Source organism: Glandiceps talaboti, chromosome 17 (assembly GCF_964340395.1).
Source record: "Glandiceps talaboti chromosome 17, keGlaTala1.1, whole genome shotgun sequence".
In the NCBI taxonomy this organism is placed as follows: Eukaryota; Metazoa; Hemichordata; class Enteropneusta; family Spengelidae; genus Glandiceps; species Glandiceps talaboti.
In genome coordinates this window covers 2,692,548-2,701,960 of record NC_135565.1, presented here as the reverse complement: position 1 = coordinate 2,701,960, position 9,413 = coordinate 2,692,548, and positions in this window count along the sequence as shown.

The window sequence follows — 9,413 nt, the reverse complement described above, 5'->3', positions numbered from 1 at the left end:
GATGAAACATGAACTGAAATAAGACATTACATGATACATTGAATGATGTAACATGAAATAAGACATTACATGACACATTGAATGATGTAACATGAACTGAAAAAAGACATTACATGACACATTGAATGATGTAACATGAACTGACATAAGACATTACATGACACATTGAATGATGTAACATGAAATAAGACATTACATGACGCATTGAAGGATGTAATATGAAATAAGACATTACATGACACATTGAATGGTGTAACATGAACTGAAATAAGACATTACATGACACACTGAAAGATGTAACACGACGTGAAATAAGACATTGTATGACACATTGAGTGGGGTAACATGAACTGACATAAGACATTACATGACACATTGAGTGAGGTAACATGAAATAAGACATTACATGACACATTGAATGATGTAACATGAAATAAGACATTAAATGACACATTGAATGATGTAACATAAAATAAGACATTACATGACACATTAAATGATGTAACATGACATGAAATAAGACATGACATGACACATTGAGTGAGGTAACATGAACTGAGACATTACATGACACATTGAATGATGTAACCCGACGTGAAATAAGACATTGTACGACACATTGAGTGAGGTAACATGACATGAAATAAGACATTGTACGACACATTGAGTGGGGTAACATGAACTGACATAAATTAACAACCGAGGACAAGTTTTTGTGTCAACTAAATGACTACATAGTAGTATTTTCTGTGTATTAAAGGTACAATATGAACATTTGAATATTTCTCGTTAACTTAGCTTACTGTGTGTATGTGTTATGTCTGGGTTGTTTGACGTAACAGAGATGATCCTATTTTTATACAAACTTGTCATAAATAAATTGTCAATTTCATATTCCAATGTTTATGGTCAGTTAGAATGACATCAACTTGAATTCAAATGTTAGTTTTAATTGTATTCTAAACTGACAAAAATGTCTCGTTTTGGTTCTAAAATTGTGTAGCAATACTAAAATACTATCAAACGGTCGAAGTCTTTAACTCTATCATTACACACTGGTAACCGTATACTGGAACATCCAACATATATCACATGACGTCACCATGCAGTTGTTACATAGCTGGTTTTTTTCGGCCATAACATATACTATGTTTTGTCCATAACATATACTATGTTTTGTCCATAACATATACTATGTTTTGTCCATAACATATACTATGTTTTGTCCATAACATATACTATTTTTGTCCATAACATATACTATGTTTTGTCCATAACATATACTATGTTTTGTCCATAACATATACTATGTTTTTTGTCCATAACATATACTATGATTTTTGTCCATAACATATACTATGTTTTGTCCATAACATATACTATGTTTTGTCCATAACATATACTATTTTTGTCCATAACATATACTATGTTTTGTCCATAACATATACTATGTTTTGTCCATAACATATACTATGTTTTTTGTCCATAACATATACTATGATTTTTGTCCATAACATATACTATATGTTTTGTCCATAACATATACTATGATTTTTGTCCATAACATATACTATGTTTTGTCCATAACATATACTATGTTTGTCCATAAGATATACTATGTTTTTTGTCCATAACATATACCATGTTTTTTGTCCATAACATACACTGTGGTTTTTTCTTTGGCCATAACATCTGCAATGGTTTTTTCAGTTCCTTGTTACTGGTATATTCGCCTGTGCAATGAAAGGAATGAAAGATAAACGAGTAATGGTAAATATTTCACTTCTAGTGATATTCAGTCAGTTTTATATTTGGTATTGTGATTATTGTTATTGTTGTTATTATTATAGTTCCATTGTTGTTGTTGTTGTTGTTGTTGTTGTTGTTGTTGTTGTTGTTGTTGTTGACAAACGTGGTGGTGGTAGCCGTGTGTGTGTATGTATGTATGTATGTATGTATGTATGTATGTATGTATCTATGTGTGTATGTGTGTATGTGTGTATGTATGTATGTATGTATGTATGTATGTATGTATGTATGTATGTATGTATGTATGTATGTGTGGTGGTGGTGGTGGCTATGTATGTATGTGGTGGTGGTGGTGGTGGTGGTGGTGGTGGTGGTGGTGGTGGTTAGATCTTTAACAACCTGTCGTGCTATTATGAACTAAATTGAAGTGGATTTCTTTTAATTGGGTTATCTCACAACCAATTCGTCGATTTCATTAAACACATCAACAAATCCAAACTCAATAAACCAAAGTCGATCGCAGAATACACTAACTTCATAGAACTACCTATACATGTATTTCAATCCCTCTAGGTACAAAGTCTATTTGCCCTGGCTATATCTACTTGTGTTATGGCCGTTGTAGTTGGTGCACATGGTTGGTATGCTGCAACACAGGAATACTATTCAGAGCATTGCAATGAACAATTTAGAAGTCCTTACAGCACTGACTACAAGTGTATTTCAGAGGTAAGTTGAAATTCCTAGGTGGAAATTTCACTAGGTGTATCAATCTAATCGTTGCCAGGTAGAGCGTTGCTAAGTATATATATAGTTATGATGTGATCATGATAAATGCTTTTGTAGAGTTTCTTTGTTACCGTCATTTTAGATTTATTTATTAACACGGTAATGTGAAATGTTTCCAAAAATAGACAATTCTATACCGATGGAGTACTATAGTCACCTATAAACCTTAGTGTAAATATATATCCAGTTGTCAAGTCAAGGTGAAGATAAAATTCAGGTCAAAGTCAATCAAAGTTGTCGACAGAAAGAACAGTAAAACCATAGACCAAATCAATCTTTGATGGTGACGTGTATTGGCTTAATAGATTGACTGTCTAAAAGCACTTGGTGTTGTAGTTTTAACTGAAGACGTGTAGCAGTGTATGACTGTTTATAGCAGTGCAGGGCTGTTTATAGCAGTGTAGGGCTGTTTATAGCAGTGTATGACTGTTTATAGCAGTGTAGGGCTGTTTATAGCAGTGCAGGGCTGTTTATAGCAGTGTATGGCTGTTTATAGCAGTGTAGGGCTGTTTATAGCAGTGTAGGGCAGTTTATAGCAGTGTATGACTGTTTATAGCAGTGTAGGGCTGTTTATAGCAGTGTAGGGCTGTTTATAGCAGTGTAGGGCAGTTTATAGCAGTGTATGACTGTTTATAGCAGTGTAGGGCTGTTTATAGCAGTGTAGGGCTGTTTATAGCGGTGTATGACTGTTTATAGCAGTGTAGGGCTGTTTATAGCAGTGCAGGACTGTTTATAGCAGTGTATGACTGTTTATAGCAGTGTAGGGCTGTTTATAGCAGTGTAGGGCTGTTTTAGCAGTGCAGGACTGTTTTAACAGTACAGGGCTGTTTATAAAAAAATTTACAACAAACAAGTATGACATCGTAGTCACGTGTAGAGCTGTAACTGACATTCTCTCATCGTCGTAAAATGACGAGCACTTTCGTCTTGTTGCATTGATTCAGTAAACTCCATAGCCCGCCTAACAAAAATAAACAAACAAACAAACCCAAGATTAACCAAATAAATTGTGCGCACAGGTTCTAGAGATCTAGTGTTCTCGTTGTACATCATTCATAAAACTTGGAATCCTTGTACAATTAATTATGAATGGTGTGTTTGATGTATTTAATTCACATTTCACTAAATAGTCGATTTTCCTGCGTTGAGTGAGACGACGTCACCTATGTTGGTGACTTGTCTTTATTACATATTTTCATTGTGATATAATTGATGGAAAGACATGTTGATCTCAGTAAATGGGAGTGATTTTATATAATAATTTTTTTTTAAAAGGATAAACGCCATTGATGACAGAAACAGTTTTACTGATAAAACGCATCCACCCCATCCCACCCCACCCCGCCAGCGCGTATGAAATCCATCTTATTATTGTGTGGAGAGAGGCGCGATGCAGCAGGTCTATTCAAAGTTTTGGCCCTATAACTGCAACAGGGTGCAAGGTGGAATTCTACGATCATAGTTTATAATTGATATTAACATTATTACATATACACATAATACAAATACTCTTGTGTTTAGTGATTTATTATTGTGTGCACAATGATTGATATACAATTTATCTCCAAGTTTTACATTTCAGATTTTCATCGACAGAAATAGTAAAAAATGCAGTTATTGAGAAAACAAAGGGCAAAGCTTTATAGAGATAAATTTCTAGGCTAAGTCTAAAATCAACCCCTTGCCGCATCATCTACTTCCAACTGGCAGAATTTACAAAATGATGCTATTTCGTTGCCAAAATTCTGACTAGATAATGATCGAATTATATAACAGAAATTGAAACGAATTACATGACATGTACGCGTTAATTCTACGCAATAATGATTATACAGCGGCCTATCTTTGTTGTATATATCACTATATATAATTGTTATTTCTTATTTGACTTATATCCAGACAGGTAGAATGTCCATTGATATCTGTCTTGTTGTATTGGCTATTCTTGTTATTGAAGTCGCGTTACTCATTACCATAGTAGCATATTTTATGCTGGAAGGTGGGCCAATCGGACCATTCGAGACAATAGAAGGGTGAGTATTGGTCTATTGGCCAATCGGACCATTCGAGACAATAGAAAGGTAAGTATTGGTATATTGGCCAATCGGACCATTCGAGACAATAGAAAGGTAAGTATTGGTATATTGGCCAATCGGACCATTCGAGACAATAGAAAGGTAAGTATTGGTATACTGGCCAATCGGACCATTCGAGACAAGAGGAGTGTGAGCATTTGCTTACTTGCAAATCAGATCATTCGAGACAACAGAAGAATGAGTATTTGTTTACTGGCCAATGAGATGGTTCGAAACAAATTGATAGAAGGGTGATTATTTGTCTATTGACCAATCATGGGCCGTTCTCGACAAAATAATATCAAAGCGATTTACACTACAGTTGTCTAATGTATTTAAAACTATAACACTGGTAGAACAATAGAAAACCTGTACATGGTATGTGTTGTCACTGTAACACTGGTAGAACAATAGAAAACCTGTACATGGTATGTGTTGTCACTGTAACACTGGTAGAACAATAGAAAACCTGTACATGGTATGTGTTGTCACTGTAACACTGGTAGAACAATAGAAAACCTGTACATGGTATGTGTTGTCACTGTAACACTGGTAGAACAATAGAAAACCTGTACATGGTATGTGTTGTCACTGTAACACTGGTAGAACAATAGAAAACCTGTACATGGTATGTGTTGTCACTGTAACACTGGTAGAACAATAGAAAACCTGTACATGGTATGTGTTGTCACTGTAACACTGGTAGAACAATAGAAAACCTGTACATGGTATGTGTTGTCACTGTAACACTGGTAGAACAATAGAAAACCTGTACATGGTATGTGTTGTCACTGTAACACTGGTAGAACAATAGAAAACCTGTACATGGTATGTGTTGTCACTGTAACACTCCAGCATAATAACGGTGATCAGAAATAAAACATCTCATGACCACAATTATGTTCGTCTGTGCTTAGATTCAAACTTTGAATGTCAGTGGTTTGAAACCATATTCCTACTCTACATGGTTCTCGGCATTCGTCAGATTTCACAATTATTTCGGTAACCAAAAATACATTAAATTTTGACACATTTCCTTTTGCCCTTTTAAATTTGGAAATCATTCCCTAGTTGGTTTGTTTGTTTGTTTGTTTGTTTGTTTGTTTGTTTGTTAGTATGCGTATTTCTGTGTGGATGATAACAACAATTATATTTTCTCACACTAAATTATAGATTACCAGTCGGTAAATTGGCGGATAAAGGTCCGAAAAATAAATTAGGAGATAAAGGACCAAAGAGTAAATCCAAGACAACTACGTCATCGAGTACAGCTTCAAAACAACCAACAATAGATCGGTATCCAGATGAAGAAGAACCCATGATAACAACGACTTCAAGTAGACCTCCCCCAGAGACACCATCAGAAGCTCCTCCGGAACCCCCACAAGAACCCCCTCCACCACCCCGGTATATACCTGAACCACTGTATGACACTGCAGACGACCTGGGACCGGTAGTGCAAGAATCCATTGTCATGACTACAGCGGCACCACCAACACAATCCCAACCGACATTTGAGGAACCTGCTGCAGTGCCGGTTGAGTATACCCAAGTAATTAAACCTGCAGCACAGAGAGCTGTAGTAACTAGTGCTCCGCCTTCAGCAGCTACTGCAGCCGTTACACATGTACCTACAGCAGCAGAAGAACCAGCGGAGGAGGAGGAGGAGGAGAAACAAGAAGAAATACCCCTCATTGAGGACAAATTACCCCCTTATGATGATTCTGGTTCGGATTCGGATGAATTCGTTCAACCTTTGATTGTACGAAGCCCAAATGAGTCTGGCGCACGTAAGTATTAGAAAACTTTAAGTTAGTTGCCAATTATACAGTAAAGTTAGAATCACATTGTAGACAATTTTCGACTTGTTAGTGAAAAAGAAATTATTCTCGGTTGGTGCTATCGTATGTAAAACTATTTTCAGTATAGAATTCTTTAAAAAACGGGGGATTGTACTTTTTTCAATCAGCAATGTTGTTGCACTTCATTAATTATACATACAAGTATATTTACCTTTTCATGGTAAACAGTTTTGAACATGCTTGATTTTTTATAGACCCTCCATTGGAGCCGATGGTAGAAGTAGTGCGTCAATCACTTCTGCTTAAAGCACCCTCAAGTGAATCTGAAGAGTCCATTCCATCTGGTGGAAGCACTTTGAGTAGTGGCCGAAGTTCAGCCAATTCAAGTCCGAGGTCAGAGACGGTACCAACCAAGAAACATGATTCACCAGCTAGTAAGGGATCCTCGTCGTCTCGATCCAAGTCCAAGAGCAGCTCTACGTCATCGTCTTTTTCTGATGACAACAAACAAAGTGAAACCACTGTGTAGGAATATTTCACGATGACAGAGAAAGGTTAATTACTATGCAGAAATTTCTGACGACAAAATGCAAAGTGAGATATCAATTAATATGTAGGAACTTATGACGACTTGCGACAATTTAAAGTGAGATCATGAATGTGATGTATACAAATTCTGACGACAATTTAAAGAGATCATGAATGTGATGTATACAAATTTTGACGACAATTTAAGTGAGATCATGAATGTGATGTATACAAATTCTGACGACAATTTAAAGAGATCATGAATGTGATGTATACAAATTTTGACGACAATCTAAAGTGAAATCGCGAGAGTGGGAATTTTCTTTGACGAAGCTCAAACAAAACCAACTGAATTTCGTAATATCTCTCCTATTTGGAAAATATTTAATATTTTGTGGAGGGGTTCAAAACAATAAACCACCTATCTACTAGTCAGTATAGTTAGCAAAGTTTTAGTGTTGTTGCATTTTGGAGAACATCCCAATATTTGGGCTGTAGATATGACAATGTATAACAATTGAAATGACGATCGATGATGGTGAATCGCGGAGCAACTAAATACTGTTAGGTCTAAAAGAAAATTGTGTGGTTCCGCTCAATTTTAGAATAGTTGAGGTATGTAGATTTTTTATTTTATTTTATTTTATTATACATTTTTTTCTGTGTGAGTGTCCAGTTCAGGTTTTCATTGTTTAAATTTGTTTATTTCTTCCTATCAGATGTACAGTCATTACAGATTGGAAGAACAGTTTTATTTTGTCTTTTCAAGTTGATGTCAGTTTCCACATCCACAAATTTCTCATGAGACAAGTTTTGCGATTTCATTATTTCTTTCTTGAATACGTAAAATGTTTAGGGTCGGTAGTGAAAAGCAAGGTGGGGTCGGGTAACCGGAACCAGTGAAAAGCAAGGTGGGGTCGGGTAACCGGAACCAAACAATTATTTTTTAGGCCTAAATAGATTTGTTTTCATATCTGAGTGTCTAGTTTAGGTAGTTATGTTTTCCGTTGCTTTCTATGTGGTATCTGTATTATTGGTTTCTTCTCATCAGATGTACAGCCATTACAGATTGGAAGAACAGATTTATATTGTCTTTTTACGTTACGTTTACGTTTACGTTGATGTCAGTTTCCGCATCCACTATTTGTGGTGAGACTTTACAATTTTCGCGATTTTATTTTTGTTTCTCGGGTGGTGTCGGGTAACCGGAAGCAAATAATTTTTGAGGCCTTGTCACACTAATGACGAATTCATTTATCGCATTAGGAAATAATATCAAACTTTTCTATTTAGACAAAATTATGAAAAGTTGTGATAAATTATTAGCAATATATCAATATAGGTGTGTTATCTTAAAAATGTTATTTTTCGACTTCTGTTAGGAAAGATACGTGATGATATCCTAATGATATAATATGTGACTTGGCGCTCATTCCAAGAGATAACATAACATTTGTATACCAAGTTGCCATTGATAACTTGCAATGCCCTGGTTGTATACTAACATATCGATCACGTGGTGACCTTTCACCTTAACTTAAGGTGAAAGGTCACCACGTGATCGATATGTTAGTATACAACCAGGGCATTGCAAGTGACCTCGACATCCCCGGGTCAAGTGTACCAAGAAAAGTTCATCTCGTCACGATCAGACATTTGTGAAAAGTGGCATCTAAGTTTATAAAACACACCTTTTTTTCATTTTGACCATTTTATACAACATTTTTTGAAGTTAAGATTTGAATAAATTCTTTTTTAGAATAGATATAGAGGGGACCAAAAGTACACAAACACGCCATAGTTTGCTCCGAATAGCGGGACAGACATAGTTTATGGTAGAATTTGTTTCTTGTCTGCCGTTGTTTTAAGCTTCAGAAAGCGCTAATGGCTCTTAACATGTAGCATGAGTTTGAGTACAAAGAGCATTCATTATTTCAACATATGCGGTGTTTATGGCAGCCATATATATGTGTCTAGTAAACACCATCTTTTTGACTGTAGATTAAAGTCACATTTTAACGTGCCAACATTTGAAGAAGAAAAGCTAGAAGTTTGGTTTACTAATTTTGGCGGGAAAAATTTAGGTATTGAAAGAAATGACTAATACTAATGTATTTCATGTTCCATTGTAGTATCTACTATTAATTCGATATATCCCAGTGGTTCAGTGCAGGAACTGTGTACTTGCAACATAAATATATGATAAGAAAAGATAATGGCTACAAGTCTATGTGGACTGAATTTCAGAATTAGTTTTACACCAGTTCAAATTAAAGTCGGTTTATTTTGAAAAGATAACATTACGTAAGGTTAATCGTGATTTTCCCGACTTGTAAACAAATACTGTAAAGGTGTACTAAAGGTCAACTACATAGATCAGTTTGTAATCGTTGTTTTATCATTCAGATATATCTAAACTACTCGTTGACTATTAACTTACAAACTCAGCTTGTGCCACTTTGATAATGTA